Raw genomic sequence first — 14,729 nt, 5'->3', positions numbered from 1 at the left:
ACCTAAATTCCAATGCCGCTGAGCTACTCAATGTTCATGTCCCAGCAGGATCCTCAAACTAGGCAAACTTGGTACAGAGTGAATTCATCAGTATTCACCAGTATGTTGTTTTATCAGAAATTCCTTGATGTGCATTGCATTCTTTGTCAAAATATTCTTGCTGACACATATATTTTAACAGAAAATTCTTTTTTAAAGAATTTGATTCAACTGCTTACTGAGTTGGTGTCAGGGATATGAATGACCAACCCATCATAGACTAACACAAAGGACCAAATTCTGATTTTAGTTATACTAGTGTAAAGCTGAAGAAAATCCTCTGAATTAGGCTTTTAAAGTCAAATAGATTACGTGACTACAAACTAGGTCTGATACATATGTTTGTGCTGAGCCCTATCCTTCCCTATATGGGAGAAACCCATATAGGGGCCAGGAAGCTCTGAGAGTTTGAACTGATGAAGATTCCTTTAGCTTCTATCACAGGACCAGGATTTGTCCATATATGGAACTGGGAGGGGGTGAAACCCATCAATTCTGAAATTATCCTGAGATCCATAGAATGTTCCTATGGCTCTCAAGATACCCCCAAAAAGAGAGATGCTTACGTAGAGACCTGGCGCCTGTTCGTTGTTTCCCAGGATCCATCTCTTCCATAGCAACATGTCTTCCCCTGCAGCGATACTCGCATGCACTTCTCAGCTCCCAATTGTGAGGTAGGGAGACTTTTTAATATGTGGAAGGGGGAATTTTCAGAAGTTAGTTTGACATATGTCAGCCTTATTTTCCACAGTGAAATCCCCACAGATTGGAGTGGAGAATGATGCTCGTGAAGGCATCCATTGTTAGGCCCACCCTGCCTTCTTCCATTCCATTCCAGGTACCTGCATATATTTAATATTTTTGCTATGCCATAAAATCACTCAAACACTTTTATCTAGTGCAATCCGTAAGGAAGCAAAAACAATTTCTTACTAACATGTGCAGTATAACATAGATTTTATGAGCTGTCATTTAATGCTTATTTCAAAGGAGAGTAAAAACTCTCATTGACATCAGCTTTAAACCAGGCCCAGACATGCCACTTGGTATTTTTCTATTATTTCAGTTTGGTTTTGACTGTAATGAACGCAGCACTGTACCTGCCCTCGTCAGGCTGAAACAAATCTTAAGACTTCACAGACACTCAGTTTACTGATTACCAGGCTCTATCTTCATCTGAATAGTGGGGAGAGAATATGTTTGCATGGGATTAAGAGCTCTCTCTCTCTCTCTCCCTGCAAAAGCTCACAGTGCTACTGGCAAAAGAGATAGGTGGCAGGGGGAAGGTAGGCAAAAAACCTCTTGAGCAGACCATCCTCTCTTGAGCAAAGGTCAACAACGTAAAAAGATACTAAAACAATAATGTTTAAGCTGTCTTCTATCAACTCACGAAATTTGGGGAAATCTGCAACCAGTGAATGTGGCTGTATTGAAGGTGGATGTTCCATTTAAGATAAAGGCCATGTTTAGCTAAAAGTATTTGTGGTTCTTTCAGGCCAAGAACAAAGCAGATTGCCTGCAACCATAACTATTAGCTGCTGTTAAGTGCAGAGGAATGTGGTTGCTGATGCAGCTTTGTTACTATGTTTGGAGCACCAATGTCTGCTGTACGAGCAGACAGTGCAGCATGTTAATTCAGGAGACCTTGATAAGAAAAACCACAGGCTCAGTTCAGTGGTGAAGGCATGCACCCAGATTATTATTGTTGAAGCATGGTCCTAGTGCCCCATAGGAACTACAGGTACACTAACACATCTAGGCCTATGACAGTGGACCAGCACAGTCAGCTGCAGGAGTTTCTGATATCCCTCGGCTGGACAAAAGTGCCCCTCCTATGACTTCCTCTTTTATACATTGATAAAAACAATTTACGTATTACAGTCCTGACGTGGTTAGTTACCACCCTTATTCTTGTACTTGCTAGTTCAAACAAAACATCCCCAGCCATTGCCCTGTCATCCCATCCTAATTGTACTTGGGGTCGGTGTATTACTGTACCTTCTCCTAGGAATGTGTTTACGCTATTCCTTGAGAACTCTAGGTGTTCCTGTACCAGGCTTACTCTGGTTCACAGCCTTTGTTTCACACTGTTACTTATGCTCATGGCTCCAGCAAAGCATACAACTACTTCAGAGGTGACAAAAGGTATCTCAAGTGTTCCAGAGATACATAAGAATTGCAACACTGGGTCAGACCCAGGTCCATCTAGCCCAGTATTCTGTCTTCCAACAGTGGCCAATGCCAGTTGCCCCAGAGGAAATGAACAGAACAGGCAATCATCAAGTGATCCATCCCCTGTCGCCCATTCCCAGCTTCTGGCAAACAGAGGCTAGGGACACCATCCCTGCCCAGCCTGTCTAATAGACATTCACGAACCTATCCTCCATGAATTAATCTAGTTCTTTTTTTAACCCTGTTATAGTCTTGGCCTTCACAACATCCCCTGGCAAAGAGTTCCACAGGTTGATTGTGCATTGTGTGAAGAAATACTTTTGTTTGTTTTAAACCTGCTGCCTATTAATTTCATTTGGCAACCCCTAGTTCTTTTGTTATGAGAAGGAGTAAATAATACTTCCTTATCTACTTTCTCCACGCCAGTCATGATTTTATAGACCTCTATATCCCCCCTTAGTCATCTCTTTTCTAAGCTGGAACGTCCCAGTCTTATTAATCTCTCCTCATATGGAAACTCTTCCATACCCCTAATAATTTTTGTTGCCCGTTTCTGTACCTTTTCCAATTCCAATATATCTTTTTTGAGATGGGATGCCGACATCTGCATGCAGTATTCAAGATGTGAGTGTACCATGGATTTATATGGAGTCAATATGATATTTTCTGTCTTATTATCTATTCCTTTCTTAATGATTCCCAACATTCTGTTAGCTTTTTTGACTACCACTGTACATTGAGTGGATGTTTTCAGAGAACTATCCACAGTGACTCCAAGATCTCTTTCTTGAGTGGTAACAGCTAATTTAGACCCCATCATTTTATATGTATAGTTGGGATTATGTTGTCCAATGTCCATTACTTTGCATTTATCAACACTGAATTTCATCTGCCATTTTGTTGCCCAGTCACCCAGTTTCAAGAGACGCTTTTGTAACTCTTCGAAGTCTGCTTGGGACTTAACTATCTTGAGTAGTTTTGTATCATCTTCAAATGTTGCCACCTCACTGTTTACCCCTTTTTCCAGATCATTTATGAATATGTTGAACAGCATTGGTCTCATACAGACCCCCGGAGGACACCACTATTTACCTCTCTACATTCTGAAAACTGACCATTTATTTTTACCCTTTGTTTCCCATCTTTTAACCTTTTACTGATCCATGAGAGGACCTTTCCTCTTATCTCATCACAGCTTACTTTGCTTAAGAGCCTTTGGTGAGGGACCATGCCAAAGGCTTTCTGAAGATCCAAGTACATTATATCCACTGGATCCCCCTTTTCCACATGTCTGTTGGCCCTCTCAAAGAATTCTAGTAGATTAGCGAGGCATGATTTCGCTTTACAAAAACCATGTTGACTCTTCCCCAACAAATCTTGTTCATCTATGTGTATGATAATTCTGTTCTTTACTATAGTTTCAGCCAGTTTGCCTGGTACTAAAGTTAGGCTTACCAGTCTGTAATTGTCTAGACCCTTTTTAAAAAATTGGTTTCATATTAGCCACCCTCCAGTCATCTTGTACAGAAGCTGATTTAAATGACAGGTTACATACCATAGTTAGTAGTTCCGCAATTTCACATTTTAGTTCCTTCAGAACTCTTGAATGAATACCAGCTGGTCCTGGTGACTTATTACTGTTTAGTTTTTCAATTCGTTTCAAAATCTCCTCTAATGACACCTCAATCTGGGATAGTTCCTCATATTTGTCACCTAAAAAAATGGTTGTATAGTAGGCTCTCTGCTTCTGAAGTACTTACAGAAGTTTTTGTTACTACTTTTTTGAGTCTTTGGCTAACTGTTCTTCAAATTCTTTTTTGGCATTTCTAATTATATTTTTACACTTCACTTGCCAGAGTAGTGGCTGCTAATAGGCAATACAAGTGTGGATGGTGAGAATGCAGTCCCAAATCCAAAGAGAGAACCTACAACTAATTGAGGTAAGACAGTGGTGTGAGAGAACAAATGTTCAGTTGACTCTGGTATGAAAGTTTGTGCTGCAGTAACAGTGCTACATCTAACTGTGCTGCAAATACAGTATTATTTGTGTTGTACTTACCTAATGCTATCAGCTGTGGAATGCGGAGTTCTCATTTTATGCCTATATTGTTGGCTATGCAGTGTATGGTTATATTCAGTCAAAACTCTTCAGCAGCATAGTCAAATGAAAAGGTTTAGTATCCATAACAGATATTTTATCTGATGTGTTCAGAGTCAAATCAGTAATAGAGACAGTGATTCCACACCCAGTTAGATAAAATGAGCATCAGATGCCATACATCATAGCTGCATAAAGAATCCACTGTCCGCATAATCAATATGCTAAACAATATGACCTTCTTGTAGCAAATAGTCAGATCAATATGGTAGCTGCAGCAGGAACCCAGTCTCCCACTGACTAATGATACATCAGCACCAGTATCTGCTGTGGCCCTAGGGGCAGAGTGGCAAAGATGCAAGAGAAGCATGCTTTGAGCAGGTTTAACTTGTTCCTTTTTTTATGCTGCTTTTTGGATGGGATAATATTAAGTAAGGAATCTGACCACATCTCTCTCTCTCTCTTTTAAATCCTTTCCTATATCTACAGCTCACCTCTAAATGAGAAAGTCCTAGGTAAAAGTATTGTACTGTTTCTTTCAGTCTGTAGCAGGAAGCCAGGGAGGAGTGGGGAAGAGAAAAATTCTAGGCAGATTCTGCAGTGCAACAGATGTAGAGATAAAATAGCTCAATATTGGGTTGTTGGGATTTTTTCATTCTAATAAAGGTCCTTGTTCAATGTAAATTATTTTTTTAACATTGTTACACTGACATCCTGTGCAATAAATTAGTGCTCCCCTTGCTCATTTAGTATTATATGCTAATATATCTTGTGTGTATTCATGAATAATTTACATACTTTTAAAGATTAGTCATATCTTGCATCCTTTTTATCAAGTGCATGCCATATGCCAGATGGAATAGTCTAGCGCCTTTTCTGAAGGACTCTTTCAAACAAAGGGCCAAAGGGCTTTTACCTGACGACAGAAAATAAAGGATTCCAAAATGTGAAAAAGCAATAAAAATATTATTTTATTTTGCCATGGTTGTTATTGTTACATGACTTCTGGGCTTAAGCAGCCATTCTGGCTTCGCTTCTTGCTGGACTCAAAAATTATTTAATTTATAGACTGCATTTATAGCAAAGTCACATGTGCTCAGTTTGTGTACATGTACCCATGCACACAGCTTTGCTTCATGTAGGAAATACTGGAAGTGCCATGCTGAATCAGACCAGTGGCCCATATAATTCAGATGTGCATTCTGGGTCTGACAGGAGCCAGTACTAGATACTTCAAGAAAAGATGGAAGCAAGCTGGCAGCAGATAGTTATGGAACATGCCCACAGAGCAAGTTTCTTCTAAATTCCATTTATTTTTGAAAATACGGAAGAATGTGGGGGAACAAAGTCAGCATGCTGGATGTTTATAGCTTTAGTTTGCAACAAGAAGGTGTATAGCACACAGCGCAATTTGTTGTTAGGAACATTTGACAAACATAACATTTCAAAAACTACCTGTAAGCTGATGGGGCAAATCAATGGTTCCGAAAAATTACATGCACATTTTAGACAATTTTATTCCTCCTGGTTTTATTCTTGGAAGATTTTAAAGTGTATTGATTATTAGAGACACAAACCAAGGTGAATTCACATAAAGAAAATAACCAAACAACTCTCTCAGCCTGGAGCCAACCAAGGCCTGTGACAAGGTGTGAAGTTAGTCAAAGACCTCCTAAAGGGGACATGCACAAGAGGGGATCAAGAAGGGGTATGCTCCCCCCATCTCCATGTGTCCTGCAACCTGAGGAGGGAAGAAGCAGCAGGGTAGCTGGCTGCCAGTTGAGCTCCTCCTCCCACCACCTCTACAGCTGCTGCTGCTTCTCCTTCCCCACTGCTGGAGTCCCACCCATTTCCTCTGCCTCCATCCCATGACTCACCTCAGTGGGCGGTCTGCAAAGAAGGCAGCAGCACTGGGACTCCAGCAGCAGGGAAGGAGAAGCAGCAGCTATAGGGCTGCCCTGCTGCTTCCTCCCTCCCCCAGCTGCCTCCTTGCTCCTGGGTGTCCACACCACTGATGTTCTGAGAAATCGGGGAGGGGGACTGTCACACGAACCTTTTATTTGTGTGTGTTTAAGATGCCCCTCCAAAAGCAGACAAATTTAAATTCCTCTGCATGCCCCTGTCTCCTAACTATCAAGTATTATTTTCCTTTATTCCCCAAGGGACTGAATGGGGGCTGCTTAGGCATACAGGTCCCAGCCTGTACACCTGTTTGAGGTCTAAGCAGTTCACTCCCTGCTTGCTGGGAAATTAGCAGGGTCTCTGGAAGCTGTCACATTATCAAAATGATAGGGTCACTGGACTTTGTTCACCTATCATCTTTTTTGGGTGGGGATGGTGTCCCTCGTCTTTGTTTACAAGAAGCTGGGAATGAGCGACATGGGATGGATCACTTGATGATTATCTGTTCTGCTCGGTCACTCTGAAGCACCTGGCATTGGCCACTCATGGAAGACAGGATACTGGGCTAGATGGACCAATAGTCTGACTCAGTATGGCCATTCTTATGCTTATCTTTGTGGGTTTCTATATCTCAAAGCAGTCTCATCACCAACCAGTCTTCACTGAGAATAATGGAATAAAATAAGTTTAGTGGCGAGGCGCTCTTGATAATGGGTTGATAAGAGAGAGTTACAGAAAAGTGAACAGCCCTAATATTTTAAGTTTTCATATCTTCCAATTGCTTTGCCTGATTAAATTAAATTCAAACTTTTCAAAATATTTCTTCTTTGGTGGGAAAAAACTGGTTTATTTTTACAGCCAATTTAGCAGTCAAATTTGGGCTTTAAATAGAAATGTACTCACAGCCTGAACTATAATTTCTGTATATCTTGTGAAGTTTTGATAATTTCCTTTGCAAGTCACTTTTGAAAAAGGTTTAGGTTCTGTTTGGATTAGTGGTTGGACAAAAGGTTGCATCTCTTCTTATTTGTCCTAAACAAATTTGATTATTTCTAATACATACAATAGTGCTTCATACACTCCTTATAGTTTCTTATTGATTTCCTGCATAACAGTGTGGTGTCAAATATGTAAGTGACACTTTCCATTTGATGCAGGTACTGAATCCTGAATGCACATTCTCAGAAACAAACATCTTGCACATAATGTCAATATTCTCCTTCACCGCTTACTTCTCTTTTGCTGACCTTTATCATGAAACAAACTGAGCACAAATCCTGAAACAAAATATGATATTAAAAATATCATGTTAACAAATACAATGGTCCATACACCAGAACTGATGCCAACAGCAATAGTCATAAAAATCATTCGCTATCTAGATGTGAAGTTGAGACTATGGATAGCCTACTAACTTGGGCCTTGTGTCTTTTTCCCTGAATGAGGCATTTATCATCCAGATACACTTCATCTGTAACTATATCAATAAAAGGATATTTCCATGAAGAAAAGAATACAGATATCAGAAAAGATCTTTTCACATATTGGGAACTGAGAAATTGGCTGTGGATGGCTCTGGTAGCAGATTAAATGAATAATATTGTACATGAGCATGGATTCACAATGGTATGCTTTCACTGAAATTTGAGCACAGCATCTAACAGTTGGCTACTACATTGTAACTTGAAACAATGCCAAAATATAAAGGGAACATACATAGCTTATAATACTAATCTATTTTATACAGGCTGCCATACAAACCGTGTACCAAAACTTAGTGCCTTCACTTCCTACAAAAAGATGTATAGAAAAGGACTTACTCTAGAAGGATTGGTACATCCTCATGTAGGGAAAAAACTGTTTTACTACCCCAGCTGGACACAGTATTGGTGGGAATGTGTGGCCAAAACGATGCATGGAGACTGAGTATCCATGGAGAAAATCAGGGACAAACAACTTAGACTTCAGAGCAGCTATGTGCTGCCTTCCTGACTCCATTTAACTCCTGTCTCCTTTGTCCAGCACTGGCAGCACATTTTGCAGAGGGGGATTACTGCTGTTCCAAGTAGCAGAAATGTATGCTATGTAATATGTCCCTATTGGAGACGAGTCCATGTGGTGCACAGCAGCCGTTACTTGACCCCTGCTCCCAGCAACCAGACCAGATATCCTTTTGAGATGCCTGAGTGGCATTTAGGGGCTGCTAATGACTAATGTAGTGAGTAGGCACATACCGCATAGCCAACTTATAGCTACGTCTGCAAAGCTGCTTAGCCACTCCTCCCAATTTTCCTGTGTTTAACATGCTTTTGTTTCCCTCTACCCTAGGCTTTGGATGAAGAAGGGATTTCTTACAGAACAAAGTAATATAAGACAGAGAATATAATGACAGGTTTCAGAGTAGCAGCCATGTTAGTCTGTATTCGCAAAAAGAAAAGGAGTACTTGTGACACCTTAGAGACTAACAAATTTATTAGAGCATAAGCATCCGATGAAGTGAGCTGTAGCTCACGAAAGCTTATGCTCTAATAAATTGGTTAGTCTCTAAGGTGTCACAAGTACTCCTTTTCTTTTAGAGAATATAATATGATATATATTTCAGAAACAAGGATATAAAGACATTGTATGGTGAGTAAATCAAAGCATTCCATCACAAAGCCAATAGTGGAGGAAGAAAGCAAGTAGAAGCATAGGCAAGGGAGAAAAGATAAGTTTTAAAATGAGATTTGAAAGGAGATGGGGAGTTAAAAAGTCAGGGAAATACAGATGGCAGGAAATGCAAAGAAAAAATATCTGGCACCAACAGCTTGGAGATTGTAGGAATAGAATAAAAGAGGAAGTAGTTTAAAAAAGTAGAGGGAGGGTGGAGGGAAAGAGAGAGGAACACAGTCCAAAAGTAAGCTGCAGTAAATCCAGATTCTTTTTTTGAAAGGAGACAGTTTTGAACTGGATCCTGAGATGAATTTGGAATGAAGTGGCAGAATCTCAGGATAGGGGTGATGCGTTTCCACTTCTTTGTCAAAGTAATAAGGTGGGTAGCAACATTCTACACATAGAAGGCAAGGAGATGGGTAGATGATAGAAATGTGAGTTAAGGGGTGAAGAAAGGAATGTAGAGATGAGGATTTCAGCAGAGCAAGACTCCAAGCAATTGAACAGCTGCAGAGGTGACACGGAGATTTGCAAACCCAGGAGATGACAGTGGAAGGAGAAGGAGAGTTCAGGATCAAGAATGATGCCAAGGTTATGGATCTTGGAATCACAAGGAGTTCAGAGATGAGTAAAATGATGGCATTATATTCCCAGGTGCTTCTCTTATTGTTACGTGATGGAATATATATTGATATTTGTTCCAAAATGAAGCCAGGAAAACAAAATGAAGAAAAGGCAAGTAAGTTTTGAAATTATCCACATGCCTGCTGACAATGGATGGATTCTGTATTAACTAGAAATGCGTACATTAAGTTCAAGTTATTGTTTAGCAGCCTATCACATCTCTAATTTAAAGACATATTGAGAAATGACACAGTGGATGAAAAGCCTCTTTTTAAATTATCATTTAATATTACACTCTTCATTATTTTATTAGAGTAACCTCAATAGTTCTGAGCTGAGATGTTTTTTGATCACATGCTTGAGTCCCATGAAGCCAAGGGTCCAGAAATCCCCCAAAGTCAATTAGCCAGAAAGCTGACAGGAGGAAAAGTATTCAGTGGTTTAGAGAAGAGAGAGTTAATGTCCTGTTACTAGGCCCTTCTCAAAAGCCCAGAATAGTGTGGTGTTTAGTAAAGTACACTTCATTGTATAAACAAATCAGAACAACTGCACACACAGAAATTGCTCTGATTTTTAAAAGAAGAGATTGAAATTTCAAAATAAAAAGCCTCAAATTGGTCCTTTAAGAAGACACATTAGGTCCCCCTCCCTTCTCAGAAACAAAGGATACTTGCTCTTCTTTCAGATTTCTGGCTTAGTAACTTCTCAACATGTCGACTTCTTGGCCTTTCAGCCATATGTCTGTTGACCTTATGGATTGTTGCCTTTATGAGATTCAACCATATGTCTGGATCCCATGCTCAGAGCAGCAATTCCTAGTAGTGGATTATTGCAGCAGCCTTAGAGAGAAGAGCTGACACAGCTCCCTATTGCTTCAGTAGCCTTTGCAAGCTCAGCAATACAATTAAACTCTCATACTTCATGGATTTCCTCTCCCTACTGTGCACCAATAGTTTCAGAAGTGACCTATTTGGAAGTCAGATACTATCCAAATATTTACTCCCCCAATAGCAGTTTTAATTCTAATATAAATTGCTTGTGTTAAATATGTTTGTGGTATATGAATAGCAGTAATCTCTTTATATGTAATCCTCTTTATGTAGTGATGTAGTATGTGAGTTGACACCTTATTCCCCACTCCAGAAAAAATGGCAGTGAAATCATTGTCATACCATGAAATTTAGATGATGTATGTTATTAATTTATATATGCTCTTTCTGGACTGGTTTATGGTAACCAAAATAAAGTGGGATTTACAGATCTTTCACTTGAAGGATATAATTTAAAGTGATCGTATTTAAATACATCAGAAAATTGATTATCTACACATTTCTGGTGTACTAAGCACCATAGCCTCCCTGAACCATGTTTAGAGAAACATATATGTAAATAAATACCTGCTCCACATGTACCATGGCCTCCCCATGCCTTTTAGTGCTCTTCCACCCAAACACAATATTCTTCTTAACTGAGTTACCCTTGAAATGTGGTACCCAGAAATTGAAGTTTTATTATCAATACAACATTGTTTACGGCATTTTACCAGAATCAAGTATTTCCTAAAATTATGTTATAAAACAGCAAGGGAAAATTTCACCACCACAAGTAGGAAATGACTCAGCAACAAATTACTCTCTTTCCCCTTAGCAAAGAGGCAAAACCTCCCAGTTGCCTAAATATTTACCACGGTTCCTGCAACATCCCTTAACTATCTAAGCACTTTTATCACATCCACTTACCCTTATGATAGGGTTTTAATCTTTTTTAAAAACTGCTCTAGTGAATTTTAGTGCTTCTGAAAATAGCTGTACTGACAGCCCAGAGACGGAAGTTCTCTGTTTACTCCCATAACAAGTACAGTACTGCAAATTTCAGCAAAACTGGAAGTTGCTACAGATTCACACTCTTGGGTCTTAAGCTTCAAGAACATGCATTGGCAGCTCCCAAAACTAAAGATTTTGAATTGTTCCCCCATCTTCACCCACATAACAGATGGTATATACACCCTGCACTCTGAGCTCACAGCCCTGTAGTGTTTCAACTGTCAGTTCCTTTTCAAAAACTGCTGGCAGAAGAGCTCCTGGTGATGGCTGCTCCTTCTGTTGTTTATTGTTGGTTAAAATAAATTATTTGGGTATTTTCTGGAGTTTTACCTTCCTTTTCAGTAAGGTAAAAGTAAATAGAGAGGAAAGTGCTATCATGCCATGTAGCGATTAGTATCTCTTCCTCTTTTTCTATCAAGGACATCAACATAATTGAATCACTTGGGGCTGGATTCATGAAGGGGTCTTTGACACCTAGCTGCCATTTCAGGCATCTAAGGCCAACATTTAGGTATCGCTGGTATTCACAAAACAACCAACCACTTAGCTGCCACCTTATCCTGTAGGTGCCTCAAGTCCCCTAAATTTCTGTTGGTGGATATGCACAAAGATATTTAAGTCCTGATGCCACTGCTCAGCACCTAACTCATGCCTAAGACCCAGAGGGATTCACAAGCTCGGTGTTCACTTATTGGGTCCAATCTGTTAGGGCTGCTCAGACATTGCCTAACTTTCACTAAAACATAACTGGGGCAAGTGCCCAATGGTTAGAGCACTCACCCAGGATGCAGGAGACCCAAATTCAAGTCACCACTCTGTGATTCAGAGCAGAGACTTGAATCTGAGTGTCCCACCTGATATATCACAGCTCTAAATACTGAGCTATAGGAAGATTATCCTGTTGAAACTGTCCCACTTTGTATGAAATACTTAGTATCACTCAAACAGCAAGAGGAGACTGAGTATAGTCTACTGGTTAGGGCCCTTATGTGGGAAGTGGGAGACTTGTATTCAAATCCCTGTTCTGAATCAGGTAGGGTGGGACTTTGAATCCAGGTTCTCCACAGCCTGGGTAAGTATGCTAGCAATTGGGTTTAAGGGGCAGTTCTACCCCCAACTTCTTTTCCTCTGTTTTTCTTTGAGAAAAGGGCTGACTTGGTTTAGACACTTAATTTCAGGAGTGGGTTCATAGCTGTGAATCTGGAGCGGAGTTAGGCCCCTCCCTCTAGCCCAAAGTTAGTGCCTAACTCCCTTTGCAGGGCAGGGCTTTGGCCACATCACTGTTCTTGGCATTTCTTATTGGCTAATTTAGACAAGCTGGCTTTTCTGAATCTGTTTTTTTAGGCACGTACTGCTCCCTATGCATTGTATAGGGACTCTGGGCACCTAACTTGGGCTTGTTAATTCCACTAGGTGGCAAGGCACCAAAAACATCTAAACTGCCCTGTGAATCTAGCCCTTAGAAGCTTTTTCAGTTCCACTGCCTCCTTTGGTATTTTAATTCTCTTGTCTGGCATACCCATGAACAGAGACTAGTAGATTATACTCAATTACTACTTCATTGTGTCACTCAGGATCTGAGCAATAGGCAGAAGCCTTACCTCATTCAGAGGTGTAAGGAAGTTAAAATCTTTCCCTCCAGGTATTTAGACAACAGTAAAGAGTCACCTACTGAAAGGTATTGATGAAATTTTAATGCTTTGAGTGGAGCTTCAAGACATTGGTACCGCACCTCCTATGAGAAGCACTAGCACAGAATCACCTTGATTCACTATTGTTTAAAGAGTAGCTGGTCATGTATTGTGACTCGTCTTCCAGAACTTTCAGGGAATTGAAACTCTCAAGCCTCTGTATGTCCAGTTATGCTGCCTCCTGAGTCTGAGACGTTGACAGATATGGGCATTTGGGTCCATACTTGGGACAGATATCAAAGCATCCCCTCTGTAGGCTCTGAGGCTTCAACACAGCATCATCTTCTAAAGACTGTCATTTCCACACACTTTTGTTTCTAAGCATAGAGGCCTTGATGCAGTCACCTCCTAGGACAAATGTCTAGGCAAGGCTTTGTACCATTGACTCCAAATATTTAGGCTTCCATGCAATGATGAAGCCCTGATGCAGCCCTGGAGTGAGGTACAGATGGATGTTTATTTCTACGTTTGAAAGCTCCAATGTGCCCTTACTGCTTGAAGCCAAAGCTCCAGTCCATCTTCCCTTCTAGGTATACACACACATACATCATTGCTTCCTTTCTGAGGCAGCGATGCATTTTGGTTAGTGGTCCTTAAAGCTCCAGAGAATTGTAGCTTCTTGACTCCAGTGCGCTTTCCTTAATTTGCTGTCTGATAATGAAGTCTGATATAGGTTCTACAGTCTAGAACCAAGACACATGCATCATTCATGCACTTAAGCTCCAGAATAGAATTAATCCTGAAACTAAAGCACAGATACTCTGGTGTCCAAAGAGAGAGACTCTAAATGGTGCTGTTTACAGAAACTGAAGCACTGATGTTTTTTTCCCAGACATTGTGGTTCAGACATAGTGTAACCTCTTACCACTAAGATGCCAGTCAATGTTGTCTTCTGGCATGGTGCTTATGTGATGACATTGGCTCAGGAGGCCATGGCATTCCACACAGCTTGGTATCCAGTAAGGGATACAGTGTTATCCCCAAAGGTCATGCCCCATAGAACTTGCTTGATTCAAGACTGCAATATTTATCCCCTCCTATTACACTTGTAGTGCATACATCATGTCTAGGTGGGTTTCAGTTTCAGGGGACATACACTTACACGGTTTGGTTCATACACAGCTAATGGTTCAGCACTTATGGATAAAGGATTGAGGTCCTAGCTTCTGAGATATGTGGCATTTGGGGTGGGGGTGGGGGAAAGACATCCATAGCAGGTCTTAAGCACAAGAAATGCAAGAAACTATCTGGGGAGAGTCACAGGGACCTTCCCAAGCTATACTGTGAGCGGTGCTGCCTAGCTGTTTTCGTGGTTTCCTAGTCACAAACACAGATAGCCTGTTTCTTTTTTACCACATATATCTTTAATCCTCAGTTACCAAATTTGCAAGATATAGTACAGCTATGGTGCATGTACAGACTTCTAACTCATATAACTATTCAGTATTTAGCATTTTTTAAAATTAGGCCCCTCATTTAGGTACCTAAATATAGGTGTAGGAGCCTAAATTTAGCCATTTTAAAAAAACCTTTTCATTAGTCTGTATTTTATGAAGATCTGCCTACATTTTATGTATTTCATAGCGAAGAGTTTGCAGAAGAGAAGCATCTGTGCAGGGATCTGTAGCAATCTAGGCTCCTGTCACAGTTTCAGTGTAACTACCTTTATTCTCTCTCTGTGGTCCCTCAAAGGCCCAACAAAAAAAATAACAGAACGCCACTAGCCAT

Source organism: Dermochelys coriacea, chromosome 5 (genome assembly GCF_009764565.3).
Source record: "Dermochelys coriacea isolate rDerCor1 chromosome 5, rDerCor1.pri.v4, whole genome shotgun sequence".
Taxonomy (NCBI): Eukaryota; Metazoa; Chordata; order Testudines; family Dermochelyidae; genus Dermochelys; species Dermochelys coriacea.
Note: the sequence above shows the minus strand (reverse complement) of the source record.